Genomic DNA, 21,355 nt, shown 5'->3' with positions numbered 1-21,355 from the left:
CTTTGGACTACCTCCATGAGAAACACTGCAAATGCATTCTGGACCAGTTGGGGAATACCACTCACTTGCCACATACATGTCAGTGAATAAATGGAACAAGCCAGGGAAAGCACCCCATCGGAAGCTAGTGGTCCTCTAGGGCTGGGGGAAGTTGAAGGGCCAATTGTGGGTACAGTTCGTGTAGTAAGAGTCAAGATTTCAATATTGTCATATAATGCTACATTTAGAATGCAACATACATGAAATTCTTTAACTTTTGTCTACCGTAAGGCAGAAAGAGAGAGTCACCACTTTGTCCATTGCCCCACACAGAAACCTACAGCATCTGGTGTTCTTGGGTGGTCTCCCCTCCAAGTACTGACCGGTGCTGAACCTGCTTAGCTTCTGAGATCAGACAATCCCAAATGTATACAGTCTATTAGGTGCTGTAAATATGCCCACAGGGGTACTCGCCTCTAAATGGTGTGAAGTCCAAGGGGTGGAATGTATTGTGAGGGTCGTGTGACCTCTTCAGCAAGCAAGAGATTGAAAGTGACCTCACCTGCCAATCAAGGGTTACATCTGCCCATTCGTAAGGCTAGAGCCTTATGGGCCCTCACAGCTGATATGTGATTGGACCTCCAGGTGCCAATGAATGGTTAGATCTGACCACAGGCGAGGCTGATGAGTGATTCGTCCTTTAGGTCACATGGACAGTCCCTGTATTGTTGTACCCTCAAGACTATTACTGAGCTCTAGCTTGAGGGGCACGGGTAGCTCTAGAGGGCTGACTGGGATGGGGCCATCCCAGATCCTGAGCCTTGGGCAATGCTGGAGACCAGGTTCTTGTGTATGTATTCATTAGTTATGATTAAGTTACTGTTTGTTCAGTATACCGTGCTTATGGGCGGTAGGCACTATAGGTTTAGTTACTCAGTGTAACCTTCAGTGGGCACTGAAGGTTTGACCTTCATTTCACAATCAAGCGTTGAATTGGGACCAAAAGATCGGTCATATTTTGAAATGGATACATTTCAAGTAAACTTTAAGCCCATGCTTATGTGTTTAGTTGGTGTCCTGTGGTCCGTAGGCTGGGTGTGGCCATCTTGATTCCTGTGTGCATGTGCAAGTCTTTGGTTGGTTCGCGGATAGAAGTTCAGATGGCGCATTTGTGAGTTAAGCATCCTAATGATATTGAATTCACACCCTTAACTCTCGCGCATATGTGAACCCACCACACAAGCTCCAACCAAAGACTCGTGCACGCACACAGGAATCAAGATGGCCACACCCAGCCTATAGAGCCCAGGATGCTGATCAAGGTAAATACGCACATTTTGGTTCTTACATACCTTGTATCCCTGTTGTAGTTTGACCAATCTAACGTAATCCATGTAAATTTAATATTATTTTTTAAAATTTGGCCATATATACTGATGGGCAGTCACATAGGTCACAAGTCGGGGAGTACCAATATTGTTTTAATATTTGTGACTGTGGTATTACCTTAGGGAAGAGAACAAAGACTGACCCATATTCAGAAATTATAAATAAGGATCTTGGGGAGAATTTTGCCTGAATAATAGTACTGGTGAACTGGATCCCTCTTTTACAACTTACTCAATCTGGGGCTGAGAGAGATGCTGGTTTTAAATTCAATACAAAATCTCATGTTAACGCTTTCTTTAAAAATAACATTTTTCTGACGACTGCTAAATAACAGGAGTGGTGAATGCCTTCACTACCACAGATCCGTCAGCAGCTAAACAGATCACAAGAAAAAGGGATAGAAGCAGGCTATTTGGCCCATTGAGTCTTCTCTGTGAAACCTCCCCGAGCTAAACTGTTTTCGCATCAAGTTCCAGCCTTTCTCCCATATCCCTTGATACCCTGACTAATTACATACTGATCAATTTCCCCTTTCAATTCCCCCAAAGATCCTGCCTCCACAGCTGGATGTGGCAACGCATTCCACAAATCCATGACCCTCTGGCTAAAGAAATTTCTCCTCATCTCTGTTGTAAATGGGTTCTTTTTAATTCTAAGACTGTGGCCTCTTGTCCTAGAATCACCCAACAGGGGAAACATCTTAGATGTAAAGATTGGGCAGGTAGGGAGGTTACAAAATCTGTTATCTTATGTTTATGGAAAACCAAATATTCTGTTGTGGAAATTACTTTCCTAACATCTACACTTTTGCATTGCATTATCTCTGCAGTTTCCCAGCCAGATATTTCTTCCTTCTGGTCTCTAAGGATTCTACCTCTCACAGTGACTAATGGAATATGAACACTGCAACATGTTTGACTGGAAATGCCAGACTCTCAATCTGGACCCTCACCAAACATTGCTCGTGATGGTTTCCTTGAACAACCCCCCCAGTTTTTTGAAGCAACACAAGTCTTTGACTCACAGTTTATATTTAGATGCTTTTGTATCATATTTCACTGAAGGTTTTAAGTAATTGATTAGAGATAATTCAATATTTTTCAGAAATTGCAATGCATTTGATTTGGGCTGGTGAATACCACAGAGGGTCTGAAATCCTGTTGAATTCAAGACATCACTAGTGTTAGGTAAAAACATCATGAGCTGGGAATGAAGAAGGAGTCACCCAGTGCTGGGCCGTAACAAGATGCAGATGTGACCTTGTCCACTCAAGATAAGCTTGGCACTAACAAGAATGATGTGCAGCAGACTAAGAGAAGGGTAGCAACAGTTTATTCATTGGACAATGTCATGGTATGATCATTTACTAAGTACGTATCCTGAGGTATAAAAAAAAACACCACTTGCTGATATCGGGAGAATGCGCCTTCTCCAACTAACACTGTTAGTTGCAAGTGTTACAATCCGGTAATAAAGAACAAAGAACCTTGATTTCGACTCAGTCTGGTGTCTGACTCACTCATTCATGAACAAAGCAGACCTAACACTAGGTCAATGGACATACTGGCTGTGTTTCAGTTCACACAAACCTATAGTCAACTTCAGAGATGAACATTCTTAATCCAAGCATAATGCTGGATTCATAAAACAAATCACTCCAATTCCCATCTGATCCAAACATAACATACTAAATTTTTGATTCAAATTAAAAAAGGATCCAAAATTACCTGCTTTTGAAAGTCAGCACATTGAAAAGCTGGAAAGACCTTGACAGAAAATATCTTGAGGCTTCAATGTAGTTTAGAAATTTAACTTTTTTTAAAAATAGTTTCCTCTGTGCATTAGTGTGGGTTTTCAATGGTTTTTAATAATTCACATATGGGAGATATTAATTTGAAAATTGGCCTCTTTTGGTTAATAAATGGAATTGTTTATCCAAGGAGAGTGCTCCGCAGGCTGAATTACTGCCACGGCACAGTTGGTGGGTTTAAGACCAAATCCAGAACTAGGAGACTGCAGTTTAGGTTGACCCTCCAATGTTCTATGAGTGAGTGAGCCAGCTCTTTTCTCTCTGAGTAGTTTGGAAAAGTTTCATTGTCAATGAGCAGAGGAGCTATTTCTTGCATTCGGTCAATCTTTTCTGAGGTTGAGCTTCCATGATGCAGCTTTCTCATTTGAATCAAAATTTCCAACATCAAGTCATTGAATCAACATCATCCACACATTGTGTTAAAGTGCAGCCAAATTTCCAGACTCTGTTGGATGTTAAAAATGCTAGAAAAATTACAACTTCAGTAATTCTTGTTTCAACTGAAGGAAATGATTTTTAAAAAACCTGTGAGTTTTCTTCACTCTCAGCTACAATAATCACCAACTCCCACAGAGATCAAGTCTTTCCCTGGACAAGATTGTCATTAAGACTACAGGTTATAGGAGCAAAGTATGCCATTCAGCCCATTTTGACATTTCATCATGAGCTGACCCATTCTTTCACTCAAACCCACTCCCCTGCCTCACTAGTGCCTTATAAAGTCTCAACATCAAACTCCTGCCCTTGCAGCCGATTCTTCGACATGAATTTGCTTCACCGCAGACTAAACCTGGAGAGTAACGTTTAAGGTATCCAGAACAAGGACCTCAAAGTCCTTTTGCACCTCTGAACTTTGAATTCCTATCCAAATAACAGCCTTCTCTTTTATTCCTTCTACCAAGGTGCATGGATATATACTTTCCAACAATATACAGGCATACTCTGTACAACACGGATAATACATTCCAAGCAAGCTCTGTGTTTTGGAAAACTGTTCAAAGTATTATGATTACAATTCACTTTAATGTAATACATTCCAATCCTATAAAAGGGATATAGGAAACTGATCTTTATTGGCAAAAAGTGAACATTATTTATCTGTCGAATGTTGATGTGTCAAATAGCCCACGAGGCACCAAAGTTAGATTGGTACCACCGTGGGATAGAGTAGGGAGCCTGATCGTAACGGGGACAGCAATGACTTTCAGTACAGCCACTTAACTCTCTCTATTCCACAGCTCAGTGTCTATATTTCAAATATTTTAAACCAAAGTCTTGCAAATTATTATGTGCCGATTTAAATAGCAACAACAATCAAACATTAACATAGCAAATTTAAAAGTGTAGGCCAGAAATTTCAAACTGTGTTACATCAAACCCATGGTTTTCAAAAATGTGTTATACAGGATGTGGCTGTATTTCATTTGTCACTTTGTTGCCCATTTTCCTAATCTATCTAGGATCTCTGTAGCCTCTCCATTTCCTCATGACTACCTGCCTTTCCACCTATCTTTGCATCATCTGCAGACGAAGCCACAACGTTTCTACAATCCAAATCATTCATATACAACATAAAGAAGAAGTGACCCCAACACCGACCCCTGCAGAACACCATTGGTAACCAGTAGCCAACCAGAATAGGATCCCTTTATTCCTACTCTAACTTCTACCAATCAGCCAATGCTCTACCTATGCTGGTATCTTTCCTATAATTCCATGGGTGCATATCTTCTGAAAACAGCCCCATGTGCGGCAAAGGTGTTAAGAAAGTCAAAATATACAACATCCACTGTGTATCTTTTGTCTATCCCTGCTTGTGGTTTCCTTAAAGCAAAATGTCTCCCTTAAAGTAACCTTGTTGTCTTGACCTGCACCTCCAGGTACTCCGTAACCTCACCAACAACTAGATCATCAACCCCAACAGCTTCCTAATCACTGATGTTAGGCTAACAGATCTATAATTTCATTTCTGCTACCTCCTTCCCTTTTTAATTGGCAGAATGACCTTTTTAATTTTCCTGTCCTCTAGAACCCTGCCAGAATCTATTGATTGATGGCCTGCCTTAATTTTCTTAATATCTCTTTAGACTTCCTATGAAGTTTGATTTGTGTAGATATCTGAGCACTGACTTGGAGATCATTCCAGATAATTGTGCAGAAATATTTGGCCTGCATGCCAACACAGTATTGCACAAGTGTGGCACTGTTTAAAAAAAAATCAAAAAAAAATCACACAACCATGTTTTTAAACTGTTGATGACTGTCAGTTTAGGTAATAATGACAGGCTCCATGGCCCTTTATTCAAGAGATGCATGGACCTGTTTTTTTTTTTTTTTTTTTTCTTTGGCTTGGCTTCGCGGACGAAGATTTATGGAGGGGGTAAAAAAGTCCACGTCAGCTGCAGGCTCGTTTGTGGCTGACCAGTCCGATGCGGGACAGGCAGACACGATTGCAGCGGTTGCAAGGGAAAATTGGTTGGTTGGGGTTGGGTGTTGGGTTTTTCCTCCTTTGCCTTTTGTCAGTGAGGTGGGCTCTGCGGTCTTCTTCAAAGGAGGCTGCTGCCCGCCAAACTGTGAGGCGCCAAGATGCACGGTTTGAGGCGTTATCAGCCCACTGGCGGTGGTCAATGTGGCAGGCACCAAGAGATTTCTTTAGGCAGTCCTTGTACCTTTTCTTTGGTACACCTCTGTCACGGTGGCCAGTGGAGAGCTCGCCATATAATACGATCTTGGGAAGGCGATGGTCCTCCATTCTGGAGACGTGACCCATCCAGCGCAGCTGGATCTTCAGCAGCGTGGACTCGATGCTGTCGACCTCTGCCATCTCGAGTACCTCGACGTTAGGGGTGTGAGCGCTCCAATGGATGTTGAGGATGGAGCGGAGACAACGCTGGTGGAAGCGTTCTAGGAGCCGTAGGTGGTGCCGGTAGAGGACCCATGATTCGGAGCCGAACAGGAGTGTGGGTATGACAACGGCTCTGTATACGCTTATCTTTGTGAGGTTTTTCAGTTGGTTGTTTTTCCAGACTCTTTTGTGTAGTCTTCCAAAGGCGCTATTTGCCTTGGCGAGTCTGTTGTCTATCTCATTGTCGATCCTTGCATCTGATGAAATGGTGCAGCCGAGATAGGTAAACTGGTTGACCGTTTTGAGTTTTGTGTGCCCGATGGAGATGTGGGGGGGCTGGTAGTCATGGACCTGTAATTAGGCTACATTACTCAACCAATAAATAGTCACCAAGGTGACTTAATGGAAGGCATAGATAAGGTAGACAGCTAGCACCTTTTACCCAGGGCAGAGGTAGCAAACACCAGAAGGCATCTGTACAAAGTGAAGGGAGGAAAAGTTTTGGGGAGACATCAGGGGCAAGTTCTTTTATACAGAATCTTGTGGATGCCTGGAATGCATTGTCAAGGATGGGAGTGGAAGTGGAAACATTAGGGGTATTTAAGAGACTTAGGCACATGGATGAAGGAAAAATAGTGGGTGATGAGGTAGGTCAGGTTTTTTTTAATGTATAGGTTGGCATAACGTCATGGGCCAAAAGGCCTGAACTGTGCAGTAATGTTCTTGGTTCTAAATACATACAGCACTAGGACAAGATCACAGACATTTCCTTGACCTTCCCACCACCAATTCAAAACATTTGTTTTACTTTCTTTTTCCAGTTCTGCAGAAAGATCTGAAATATCATCTCTGTTTATATCCCTACAGATGTTTCCTAACCTGCTGAATGTTTCCAACATTTTCTGTTTTATGTTCCAATAAATAGCTTCCCTAGCCTGGGAGGATTATGGCACATTCTTCTCTCCTGAATGATGTTATAAATAAGATAAATAACTTCAACCTCCACAACAGATTGAGGAAAGAATCCTACTCTGATTGGGCCAAGCCCACATTATCCAACAAGAACCTTTCATCTATGTGAAGAGGTGATTCACTTCCACTTTTGATGCATTGCATTTGATGCTCAATACGATTCAAACAGGTTGTGTGACTGCCTTCAGAATATTTCCATCGAGTACCTGAGCTTCCAGCAGTCAGTCATTTTAATTTTCTTGCCCTTTCAGTCTTTCACCGCCAATATTGTTCTGCTCTCATCTTCAGTTCTGAAGGAAGACAATTGTCCCCAAATATCTACTGTTTCCTCCTTCCCAATGCTGCCCAACCTGCTAAGTCATCAATTTTGGTTTTGAATTCCAGAATCTGCAGTTTTTTTGCTACAAGTTGCAGTTTAGCTGAGACTTGAAGGATGAGCACATTGAACAACTTTGAAACTCACCAACTGCACTCCTTGTCCTGAATAATCAAAGTAACCGACCTGTTACTCAAGGATCTGATGATGGCTTCAGGACCAGATCATCAATTACCCACAGAATGTAATAAAATGCTCATTTTTATGAAAGCTGTTAAGTGTGGATAAATAATCTCTTCAGGTGTTTTTGTCATAATTGAAATATTTACACTACTTGCAGTTATCTCTCAAGCCAAATGGATACAAGAACACGTCCCTATAGATTTTCCAACTGTCTTTCATAAAAAGGTATCACATTCAGATACAGAAAGCAGCACATTAGTCCTGGGAACAACAACCAAAGTAGAATTAAAAGCATTACTACTGTTCATGAAATATTAACCTCATCAGGATGAGAGATGATATGTTGGTGATTGGAACACGTTATTCCATTTTATTCCAGCTAGCCTCAACAGTTAACAGGTCTGAGCCAGATAGAGGACAGACAAATATCTAGATATCTGTTGATATCTAAGCAGGTAGCATAAAAGATAAATACAAATTGACTCACATATCAGAAGCGATTCTTCTGTTGTGTCTTCAATAGTGAAGTCAGCTGAATTTGGAGACTAAATGAAACAAGAAGCAGAAATGATAGGTAAATGGGCAGCCTAAGTGCTGAAGCTGCTCAGAGATCAGAGTGGCCTTCTACTCTGCTCCCAGTTTGGAAATTCCTCAACCCTGCACAACTGTGGCAGACGGAGTGGTGAGTGGGCAACAGCACGTGCTCGTTCTGTGTGTTGGAGGCACAGCAGAAATCATTAACGGACAGTAAAAAATGTAACTGGGCTCAAACGTGCCATGGAGGACCAGAGCAGCTGTTGACTGATGCTGATTTACCCATTGTTGGAAAGTCAAATCCACCCCTGCAGATAACCACAACCCCCAAAACCAGACAGTGGGTGAACCATGCCACAATCTACTGGACACACACAAGAGACAGTAGTTGCTGGAATCTGGACCAAAAAGCAATCTACTGGAAGAACTCAGCAGATCAAACAGTACCGGTGGGAGTGGTCACCATCTTGCAAACCCTTAATCAGGACTTGAGGAAGGACCCGAAACATTGACCATATTTTTTCTCACCCTGATCTTGCACGGCTTGTTGAGTTCTTCTAGTGGATTGTTTTTTTTTCTTCACAACTAATAGCCTGTGATAGAAGTTTTAGGCAATCTCCTTTATCTATGCCCCATTACTCTATCTGAGTAAATGCAAGGAGGCTTTTTCCACTGAGGTGAGGTGACACAAAAACTAGAGAACATGGTTTGAGAGTGAAAAGTGCATTAGGAGGAACTTCATTAAACAGAGTGGTGAGCGTTTCAAATGACCTGCCATCTGGAATGGTGAATGCAGGCTCAATTTTGATATTTAAGAAAAATCTGGATAGGTACATAGTTGGGAGGAATATTATCCAGGTGGAGGTCAGTGTGACTCGACATTCAACTAATTTAGCATCATTAGGTGGATTGAAAGACCCAATTCTGTGCTGTTGTGGTTCATGCTAGAAGTTGCCAAATTTGGATCAGCATATAATGAAGCTTTGGAGACACTCAGCAGTTCAGGTTGCATTGAAAGGATAGAGAGTCAAGTGAAAGACTTTGCTGTTGAATAATTGGAGTGGAATCGAAGGCCAGGCACAATCGAGGAATACGAGTTTCATGAAAACTGCAAGTAAATGTCTGAAATTTATAACGAAGCATAAGCTGAAAAAAAACTTTACTTTGGGCAGTGTCTGTGGAGAGAAAAACAAAATTATGTTCCAGGTCTGAGAACCTTTGTCTGAACCGATATCGAAAACTTTATTGTTACATCATTTCCCATTCTCCTGTGTTCACAATGGGTCAAGTTAAACACTGAACCAACTACTATTGAAGAAGCAGACACAGCAAATATGCATTAAGCAATGAAAGAACTCAGCAATTCTTGTTCAATGATCCATATCATCCCTGCATTTGTTCATTGGGAACAAACTGATATTTATTTAAAAAAAATCAAGCTTAATATTCCAACCAAAAACTTTTCTTCCAGCCACAATGTTAAGGTTCAGTAGATATCTGAGAAAATTGATTTAGTATGGGTAAATGGTATCCACATTAAATGTTCCGACAATTTTGCCTTCAAAAATGTTACCCTGAAGTTGTTAATGTGCAAGGGCACTGAGCAGTATTCAAAAATTAATTGCACACCCAGAAATTCAAGAGGACGACTAACTTTGGAAGGCAAAATAATTAAGGTGCAGTTGCCCATTGGGACTATGTCCAAAATAATAATTTATTTTTCTTTTTAATTTGTACTTTTCATATATTATGCACTTATGGCAAGATTTGCTATTATATTTTGCATTTTGGTGACAGTATAGGGCCAGTTTCACAAACCGAAACCAGGAGGCTTTCATGAACGTGGCTTAAATTTGGCTTAGTTAGTCGGACTATGGAGTCCTGGAGAAAAGTAAGCAAGCCTACACGAGGGAGGACACTCAGGTTAAGCCTGATTAGGTTACGTATGATCACATGCTGTTGGTTTGATGGTCCTCATAAGAACTCAGAATAAAATAGAAAACTGGTATGAATCTAGAGACAAAATAAAGTGAGAGCAAAAAGAATTCATTCAAAAACTTTAGTGAAACAAATTGTGTCAAACCATCCAGTTATTGAAAGTGAAAACTGTACGACTGCTTCTGAGCAAAAGAAAAATAGTTGGGCCGCAATTTGCAGTGAATTCAATGAAAATGTAACCACAAGAACAGTACAACAATTTCAGGTGAGAGATCTTCATTATTATTAGTATTTCACATTTCCTATGTTCATATTTTGTGACATCACTTTTATTGAATGGTATCTACCTTCATAGACACTGTGGAAGAACCTTAACTGGCTTTAAAAAGACACTGCAGAGATAAGAGAGCGATTTAATACTGGTGGTGGACCACCAAAAAAAACCCCAAAACTGATGAGTGACTTGCTATCTGGAATAATAGAGCACCAGCAACCTCTGGGTGGGATACCAGATAATGATCATTTGGACAGTTCAGATAAAGAACTGAGTACAAATGGTAAATATACCAAAGAAAGAAAATTGACTATTTCCTTTTCTAAATATATTCCACTGTGTGTCAATCTTTATTCTTCTTTCATTCTAAGGACCATGCGAGTTTATTTGTGCTCCTACTAGTTCAACACCAAAGGAAAGGAATCTCTACAGGTTGGAAGAACCCCAGCAGTGAGTGTACTCTCCATATTTGCTGTAATATCACCACCATTCAGCAGATAAAAAGATGACTATACATGAAAAGCTAGCCTGAGAATTTCATGAGTATGAAATGAAAATCTGAAGAAACAAAATGAAAATGAGAATTCTACAGTACATGAAGTTGGAAGGGAGAGCTAGGGTCCAAAAACGATAGAGTAATGAGACGACTGTGATCATCAGCCATGGTGAATAATATGATAGGTGAAAATTAAATCATCTGGATATTCATGAATGAGAATTTTAAATCACTACAAACTACATTTTCAACCAGCTTTAGTTTAGTCACACATTTAATTTTGCTCCACACACTTTTTAAATTTTGTATAGAACAAACATTATCAAAGCAAAAAATAAGCCCTAATGAATATGTTCTATAAGGTGCAAGGACTGCCTGGGGAGGTCTCTTGGTGCCTGCCACATTGACCGCCGCCAGTGGGCTGATATCGCCTCAAACCGTGCATCTTGGCGCCTCACAGTTTGGCGGGCAGCAGCCTCCTTTGGGGAGGACCGCAGAGCCCACCTCACTGACAAACGGCGGGGGGGGGGGGGGGAGAAGCCCAGCGCCCAACCCCAACCAACCAGTTTTCCCCTGCAGCCGCTGCAGCCGTGTCTGCCTGTCCCGCATCGGACTTGTCAGCCACAAACGAGCCTGCAGCTGACGTGGACTTTTACCCCCTCCATAAATCTTCGTCCGCGAAGCCAAGCCAAAGATATTTAAATGCATTCATCTAGTTGAAGTGCTGCAATGTGAAAGCAATTCCGTGTGTAGGTCCTCCTTGGTCATTGCCTACCGCAGCTATGGGCACATCTGCTTGACCTTGACCTCCCATTGGAGGAACAGGACAGCAGAGCTGCTGCAGAACACCTGTAGCAATGATCTCATTGCAGCATCTGATTAGCTTGAAACAAAGTGTATTGGATAAACGCTGGAATCAATTTTTTTCCATACTTCAAACATACGCTTGACCATCCCTCTATTGTGGATACGAGTTCTGTTGTGGATTTATGTATGAATAAAAATTAACTGACCATATCCACTGTCACCAAGTAGTGGTCCACTTTGTCTCTGAAACTGCGCACACAATGAAGAGTTGAGTTGCACCTTTCTAACAGGCAACAATGATTAAACTTTAAATTAGGAGATCACACACCCTGAATATTGATGGTTCCTGTACTCCTCAACATCAGGAGTTGATGGACATTTGATGGGGACATGACATCCCTCTAAACACTTTCTAGTTGGGTTGGGCAGCAGCATCAGGATAACTGATGTAAAACTCCTCACAAGTTCACAAATGGCCCTGCAGACTTTATAAACTATTCTACACACCATTGCTTCACTGGCACCACACCAATCATCAGTTTCACGATGAAAGATTCCAGATGCCAAAAGCCTCATCTTCAAATGTAAAGTGTCTTGTCTGTATATTTAGTAGGATGCTTCCATTATGTGGGACTGGCATGAGGAATAGACAAAACCATTAAATAATGTCAAATGATCAACTCCAGGCAACAGATGTCATTGTCAAAGGTAGGAACCAGGAAAATGAACAACACTCCACAAGGAGGAGTGGGCGGCAGGTTGATGTAGAAGTTAGCGCATCGCCTTTACGCCTTTACAGTGCCAGCGATCGGGACCAGGGTTCAAAAAGGAGTGAGTACATTCTCCCTGTATCAGCATGGATCTTCTCCGGGGGCTACGGTTTCCTCTCACTGTTCAAAACGTACCGGAAGTGCAGTTTAATTGGGAGTAAATTGGGCGGAATGAACTCGTGGGCCAAAATGGCCTGTTACCATACTGTATGTCTGAATGTATGTAAATATAAAATAAAAATATAAATTGCACCATGGTTAGCATAGGGTTTTAGTGCAAAAAATACATGGGTTGAAGTCCACTGCTGTTTGGAAGGAGTTTGTGCATTCTCATATCTATGTGGGTGTCCTGCAGGTGCTTCGGTTTCCACCCGCCCTCCAAAAATGTATAGGGTTCATAGGTGTAATTGGGTGGCATGAGGTCATGGATCAGAAGGGCCCTATTCCCGTGCTGCATCTCCAATTTGAAAAATACACTAAAACCAATCTTGTTTGCAGTCATTTGAGTTGAACCTCGAGTATTTTGCCAAATGCAATCAGACAAATGCAATGAGACAAATCTTCTCCCCATTCAATTTCCCCACTATTTTGTCACACCTTGATGAAGGGATCAAGCCAGAAAAGTTGGTTTTGTATATTTACGACATAAAAGACACTGTTCGACCTGCTGAGTTTCTCCAGCATGGCATTTTTATTTCAACCACAATGTCAGCTGACTTTCATGTTTTACTTCTATCAAATCTGAATTCTGTTTATTTGTTTGTAGATACAAGGTCTTCATTTGAAAAATTACTACACAATCCAACCAGCTATAAAATCAGTTATGAACAGGCATAATTTAAGGATTTCAATAAAATTCAGCAATTGTTAGTGCAGCCAAATCAATTATATATTGCTGTAGGGCAGATATTTACAACAGGCATTTTGAAGAGAACTCAATTCTTTGTTGACTCAAATATCAGGAGTGAATTGACCCATTGATAGTACTTCAGAAGGTCAAACAACAGCTGTGGAGCCAAAGGGATGGTTGGAATTTTGTCATACACAGGACAGCTAAGGTGAGTAATATTTATACATGTATGGGAAAACACATGTGAAGGTGAAACAAGAGGGAGGGAGTAGAGAAAGACAGGAGAAATTAAATTGAATCAGGTCTGTACACACTGTGATTGCAGTAAAAACACAGAAAAGTGGAGGAAATCAGCAGGTCTCGTAATGCTCATAGGTGGCATTTCAGGCCTGATCCCTTATTCAAGGGATGAGTAAAAAGCAGGCAGGCGCCTCCAGTGCACAAATCCGAGAACAGATTGGTTAGCCTGAATAGCCTTTTCCTCTGGTGCATGGATGCAAACAGACCCAACGCAGGCAAATGGGACTAGCCCAGAATGCCAATTTGGATAGCAAGGTCAAGTTGGGCCAAAGGGTCTGTTCCAATTTGTTTGACTCTATATTCCATACAATTCCAAGTAAATCTGATTAACTGGGCACTTCCTGACATCTTCTCCTCTTTAACTGGAAAACCAATGCCACAAGATTTTAATTTCCTTTCAAAGTATCTCTGTAAACTCTTCAGATTTCCCTCATCATTAGTTCTTCATACCCATCACCTGTTTTTGTCTTTATCCAGTCCTCAATATCCATCAGCATCCAGGGCTTCCTTCATGTTTTACGCCTGACATACAATTACAGCAACAATTGGCCTTAAGCTCTTGTGATTTTTCTTATAGCAATACTCCTGTTCCAGGAAATGGTTAGAATTACCAATCACTGGAGTGAGGAACTGGCAATATTTAAGGAAAGCCTGATGTATAAGGCACAACAGGAAAAGCACCAGATTATACAGCATCATTAATGTGCTTTTCCTAATAAATCACTGTTCGTAAAGTCATTGAAATAATGTTGGAAATGGCAGAAAATTCAGGCTCTAACAAGCACATCAACGTGATACCAGTTTTCATTATTGCAGTGAGACTAATCAATGGATAAATAATGTCTGTGATGCAAGGGGTAACATCCCTGCATGGCTTGGAAATATAGTATTGAGTGGGATTCGACATGTCCACTGAGGAAAACAGCACACACAGGATCTGCACTGACTGTCAGGCTGAATCTTTGTAAATGGGTCTCGAGAATGGGACTTAAACCCAGAACCACCATATTCAGAGACGAGACTGTAATCTAACTACCCACTAACCATGCGAGACTCTCACATTTATGAAACTTCATTTATTTATGAATGTTTGTCCTGCACAGGCACTGTTTGTAAGTGCCTGTGTGCGTTGCACCGAGGACCAGTGAACCCTGTTTCATCAGGTTGTACATGTACATCAGAGGACAATAAATTTGACTTGACCACAACTGACACTTAAGAGTTGATAATATGTAAAGTTTAAGCATTTCATTTCCCTTCCCTGCCATCTGAAATGCTTGTCCACGGTTCTGCACAAATAATAATAGTGACCAGTGCCCCAGAAGATCAAGGTTACCTGCCTCAATAACTGGCAGCCAGTGGTACTAGCATCTACTGTGATGAAGTGCTTGGAGGTTTGAGGAGTTGTTTATCCACTCCTTTCTCAGGAAGGACATAGATTCACTTCAGTTTGCCTAGCATCAGATTAGGTCAACCGCAGATCCCTTCTCTTCAACCCTCCATTCTGCATTAGATCACCGAGACCACAAGAACACATATGTCAGGCTGTGGTCCATTGACTACCCCGCTGCATCCAATATTATACAAGCATAACATATGACCAAACTATAGGATCTGTACTGCATCTTAGATTTCCTTACCTGCAGACTCCAATCAGTGTGAACCAGCAACATCACCTCCTCCTCACTGACCATCAACTCAGGAGCACCCCAAGGTTATGTATGTAGTCCCCTACCCTGTACACCCATGACTGCATAGAATATCAGTTTCAACCCAATCTATAAATTGGCTAATGACACCAACATTGCTGGAAACAATGAGTTAGAATACTAACTGGAGATCATGAATTTGATTGGGTAGATCCAGAACAACAAACTCTCTCTCAACAACTCCAAGACCAAGGAGCTCATTGTTGAGGTTGAGGGATCATGCACCTGACCACATTGATGGGATGGAAGTGGAGAAGGTTAGAACCATCCATATTTCAGAAGACCTCTCCTGGAATGAGCACAATGCCACAACTATGAAAGTGACACTCCAACTTTCCAGGGAGTCTGAGAACATTTGACAGGTTGTCAAAAACTCTCAAACTTTTACAGGCACGCTGTTGAAAGAATATTGTTTGGTTCTATCACTGTCTATTTGGGGATTTGACTCTCCCAAATGACAGAAGGCAACCAACACAGCCAGGTCCATCAAAGACGAACTTCCCATGCACTGAATCCATCTATATGGGGCACTACCTCAAGAAAGCAACCCCCCCATAATCCTAGTCACAAGCTCTTCTCACGACTGCCGTTGGGCTGAAGTTACAGAAGCCTGAAGGCCAGCACCTTGAGGTTCAAGAGGAATTGCATTCCAATGGCTCTATCGGACCTCCTCGTTACACTCATCACGACAAACAACTGTCTATAACACCCGTTTTCCACAGGGGCCTGACACTCCCCCATGGGAGGCACAGCACTTTTAAGTAAAAATCTTGTTTTCACCTCATAAATAACTTGTTTTTTTTTAACTGGAGTGAGTGGGATAGTTCAGAAGAAACCAAATCTTGTCTGCTTCACAGGGCAGAGGGCCCATAAACTTTGTGCAGAGTCCAAGGGGAGCCATAGCCAAACAAAGGCTGAGAATGGCTGGCCTACATGACTGCTACATCACCTTTTTTTTTTTTGCATTTGGATAACTGTGTTTTGTGTCCTTATTGTCTTTTTAATTCAATTAAGTATTTAGCATGTAGTTGTTTTCCTCAAAGTATTTGTTCAGCAACTGCAAGTAAGAATTTCTTTGCACATGTACAAGGAAATAAACTTATCATCATTTACCCATCAGGTGAATCAGTCAAAACGTAACCAAACACAGCCTGAAGATCATATAGACCAGCATAGCGTAACTGTTTATAGAACCTTTCTGTTTGACAGGAAATAATACTTAAAGGGATAATGGATATGCAAATAATCTATAATTCTTATAGGCAATGCTCAAAGCTTTGTTGAGGCTGTGAAGCTATTTTCACTTAATATTTACAAATGTTGCTTGTAATTCATGTTCTGGCATGTCAAGTGTCAGTTGAGCTTAGATGCTGGCAAAGAACTGTTCTATTTCCAGAACAAACAATTTTACTTCTAACATTGCTGCTATTATCAGTGTACAACTGTGCAAAAAGATGTCATACAGTCTTAGAATTATAAAGCATGGTAACAGGCCAAACTTGTTCATGTTCAATCAAGTTATCTGGCTAAGTTAGTCCCATTTGCCTACCTTAGGCCACATCACTGGAAACTTTTCCTATCGATGTGCCTGTCAAAATGCCCTTTTAAACATTGTATCTAAACCCACCACCCTTTGTGTGAAAGAGTTGCACCGCTGTTCCCCCTTAACTTTTTCCCCTCTCAACTTAAAGCTACATCAATTAGATGTAGACTCCCATGTCATTGGAAAAAGAGTGTGCCCCTGGTGATCCTATAAACCTCAGATCATTCCTCGAGGCACAGAGGTCATTGCCTATCCAGTCTCTACCATTCAGCTGCAATTTTGTTCGACGTATTAAAGTCTAAATTATTTATAACCTCAAGAAAAACAATCGTCGTTGAGCATCTCTTCTAGATCCACCCCTTCAATCCAAAACAAAATGCAATATTATCTCTTCTAGAGCCACCCCTTCAATCCAAAACAATGCAATATTATCTCTTCTAGATCCACCCCTTCAATCCAATACAAAATGCACTATTATCTCTTCCAGATCCACCCCTTCAATCCAAAACAAAATGCACTATTATCTCTTCTAGATCCACCCCTTCAATCCAATCTAAAATGCACTATTATCTCTTCTAGATCCACCCCTTCAATCCGAAACAAAATGCACTATTATCTCTTCTAGATCCACCCCTTCAATCCAAAACAAAATGCAATATTATCTCTTCTAGATCCACCCCTTCAATCCAAAACAAAATGCAATATTATCTCTTCTAGAGCCACCCCTTCAATCCAAAACAAAATGCAATATTATCTCTTCTAGAGCCACCCCTTCAATCCAAAACAAAATGCAATATTATCTCTTCTAGATCCACCCCTTCAATCCAAAACAAAATGCAATATTATCTCTTCTAGAGCCACCCCTTCAATCCAAAACAAAATGCAATATTATCTCTTCTAGAGCCACCCCTTCAATCCAAAACAATGCAATATTATCTCTTCTAGATCCACCCCTTCAATCCAAAACAAAATGCAATATTATCTCTTCTAGATCCACCCCTTCAATCCAAAACAAAATGCAATATTATCTCTTCTAGAGCCACCCATTCAATCCAAACAAAATGCAATATTATCTCTTCTTGATCCACCCCTTCAATCCAAAACAATGCAATATTATCTCTTCTAGATCCACCCCTTCAATCCAAAACAAAATGCAATATTATCTCTTCTAGATCCACCCCTTCAATCCAAAACAATGCAATATTATCTCTTCTAGATCCACCCCTTCAATCCAAAACAAAATGCACTATTATCTCTTCTAGATCCACCCCTTCAATCCAAAACAAAATGCACTATTATCTCTTCTAGATCCACCCCTTCAATCCAAAATAAAATGCACTATTATCTCTTCTAGATCCACCCCTTCAATCCAAAACAAAATGCAATATTATCTCTTCTAGATCCACCCCTTCAATCCAAAACAAAATGCAATATTATCTCTTCTAGAGCCACCCATTCAATCCAAACAAAATGCAATATTATCTCTTCTTGATCCACCCCTTCAATCCAAAACAATGCAATATTATCTCTTCTAGATCCACCCCTTCAATCCAAAACAAAATGCAATATTATCTCTTCTAGATCCACCCCTTCAATCCAAAACAATGCAATATTATCTCTTCTAGATCCACCCCTTCAATCCAAAACAAAATGCACTATTATCTCTTCTAGATCCACCCCTTCAATCCAAAACAAAATGCACTATTATCTCTTCTAGATCCACCCCTTCAATCCAAAACAAAATGCAATATTATCTCTTCTTGATCCACCCCTTCAATCCAAAACAATGCAATATTATCTCTTCTAGATCCACCCCTTCAATCCAAAACAATGCAATATTATCTCTTCTAGATCCACCCCTTCAGTCCAATACAAAATGCACTATTATCTCTTCCAGATCCACCCCTTCAATCCAAAACAAAATGCACTATTATCTCTTCTAGATCCACCCCTTCAATCCAATCTAAAATGCACTATTATCTCTTCTAGATCCACCCCTTCAATCCAAAATAAAATGCACTATTATCTCTTCTAGATCCACCCCTTCAATCCAAAACAAAATGCAATATTATCTCTTCTAGATCCACCCCTTCAATCCAAAACAAAATGCAATATTATCTCTTCTAGAGCAACCCCTTCAATCCAAAACAAAATGCAATATTATCTCTTCTAGAGCCACCCCTTCAATCCAAAACAAAATGCAATATTATCTCTTCTAGATCCACCCCTTCAATCCAAAACAAAATGCAATATTATCTCTTCTAGATCCACCCCTTCAATCCAAAACAATGCAATATTATCTCTTCTAGATCCACCCCTTCAATCCAAAACAAAATGCACTATTATCTCTTCTAGATCCACCCCTTCAATCCAAAACAAAATGCACTATTATCTCTTCTAGATCCACCCCTTCAATCCAAAACAAAATGCAATATTATCTCTTCTAGATCCACCCCTTCAATCCAAAACAAAATGCACTATTATCTCTTCTAGATCCACCCCTTCAATCCAAAACAAAATGCAATATTATCTCTTCTAGATCCACCCCTTCAATCCAACACAAAATGCAATATTATCTCTTCTAGATCCACCCCTTCAATCCAAAACAAAATGCAATATTATCTCTTCTAGAGCCACCCCTTCAATCCAAAACAAAATGCAATATTATCTCTTCTTGATCCACCCCTTCAATCCAAAACAATGCAATATTATCTCTTCTAGATCCACCCCTTCAATCCAAAACAATGCAATATTATCTCTTCTAGATCCACCTCTTCAATCCAAAACAATGCAATATTATCTCTTCTAGATCCACCCCTTCAATCCAATACAAAATGCACTATTATCTCTTCCAGATCCACCCCTTCAATCCAAAACAAAATGCACTACTATCTCTTCTAGATCCACCCCTTCAATCCAATCTAAAATGCACTATTATCTCTTCTAGATCCACCCCTTCAATCCAAAACAAAATGCACTATTATCTCTTCTAGATCCACCCCTTCAATCCAAAACAAAATGCAATATTATCTCTTCTAGATCCACCCCTTCAATCCAAAACAAAATGCAATATTATCTCTTCTAGATCCACCCCTTCAATCCAAAACAAAATGCACTATTATCTCTTCTAGATCCACCCCTTCAATCCAAAACAAAATGCAATATTATCTCTTCTAGATCCACCCCTTCAATCCAAAACAAAATGCAATATTATCTCTTCTAGATCCACCCCTTCAATCCAAAACAAAATGCAATATTACTCTTAGTTTCAATCCCTTTTATTCCATAGCAAACAACCCTGTTGACACAATTTTGATAAATTGTCACTAGATATAGTGGCAATTTATCAAACATCTTTTGGAAGTCCACATCACCAACTACATTTCCCCATCAACCTTTCTTACTTCATCCAAGTTAGTTAGATACAATTCATTCACATCCTTCAATAAAAACAAGTAATTTACTGGAGAAAAGGATATAGTAGTGATCAAAAAAATTGCAAGCAGGTCTATAATCTCATGCTGTATTCTTTTATTTTGCATTCTCATGTTAGGCTTAGAATTCAGTGTCTCAATTGCAAGCAAGGTAATCTTTACCCTCAAAGCTTCCAAATGTTCTATGCACACAAAGATGCAAAAATAAGATACATGTACCTTGTCTGAAAATCAAAGCAAACACATAAAAGCCCTGGAGCATAAAAATACATTCTCTTTGAGCGCACGCAGCATTAGCGTTGAACTCTTGTACATTCTGGAGTGCTGCCCAGTTAACTGGACTTTGACAATAGTACAAAAGAGTTACTGACAGGGACCAAGACCTTGCATTCCCTTTCATACAGATCTGTACCTGATTAATTTTACTTTTCATCGTTATCTTAAGATGAGTTAATTTGGAGAAGGAAGTAGGAATAAGCAAAAGAGTACTCCATGTCCTACTGTGAAATGGATGCCAATTTTAGATGGTCTTTTACAACAGTCTCAATAAACAGTCCATTAACTCTAATTGCTCGGTTGATCCAACTAGGATTTCAGTATGTTAAAAATAAAGTTAACTGATCTAGCAGGAGACATGTTGCAGGAGGAGGTAACCAAAAACTTTAGGGAAATGTGAGTCATATATGAACTGAATTGACAGAGAATATGGAGAAAATTAAATGTCATTTTCTTTCACACTCCTACGTCACAGTGTAAATAGTTAAAGATTATACGATTGTTTCCTTCTTTATCCTCAGTCCTAGTTATTAAAGCAAGTGATGTGATCAAAGTGTAACAATTGCTCTAATGTTTCCTCAGAACCTGAAGAGCTAACACAACGCTGGAAAATAGGAGACAGGAAGTCCCACCTGGTCCTTCAAACCTACTCTGCTGTTCAACGTGATGATGGCTTTTCTATACTGATGCCTCCTCCCGACATAATCCTCATTGCCCTTAATCACTCAAACTTTCAACATTTAGCAATGTCCACTTTAATGATCCCAACAACCCCCTGGGGGAGAGAATCCTGCAGATTATCATCCTCCACAATAAGAAATGTCTTTCTCCACTTTAAATGATCAGCCCCTTGCCTTGAAACCATGACTTTTTGTTCAAAATTTCCCACTTTTGAAAAAAGTATCAAGTTCTCTTATACAAGATCACTCC

At 40.3% G+C, this 21,355-nt stretch overlaps 1 protein-coding gene across 12 annotated transcripts in view; it reads right to left on the bottom strand.

Moving 5' to 3' along the window:
• eda2r (ectodysplasin A2 receptor) overlaps positions 1-21,355 on the bottom strand; it is a 678,182-nt gene that overhangs the window by 246,733 nt on the left and 410,094 nt on the right. For 11 of the 12 annotated variants that reach the window (XR_011342800.1, XR_011342797.1, XR_011342807.1 and 8 more), the window contains one exon: positions 7,982-8,039. The exons of the other annotated variant lie outside the window; for it this stretch is intronic. The gene's annotated coding sequence lies outside the window, so the exon portion shown is untranslated. The remainder of the gene's footprint in view (positions 1-7,981; positions 8,040-21,355) is intronic. 12 annotated transcript variants of the gene reach the window in all.

The sequence above is a fragment of the Narcine bancroftii genome, chromosome 8 (assembly GCF_036971445.1).
Source record: "Narcine bancroftii isolate sNarBan1 chromosome 8, sNarBan1.hap1, whole genome shotgun sequence".
NCBI classification, from domain to species: domain Eukaryota; kingdom Metazoa; phylum Chordata; class Chondrichthyes; order Torpediniformes; family Narcinidae; genus Narcine; species Narcine bancroftii.
This window is presented reverse-complemented; position numbering and strand designations above follow the sequence as displayed.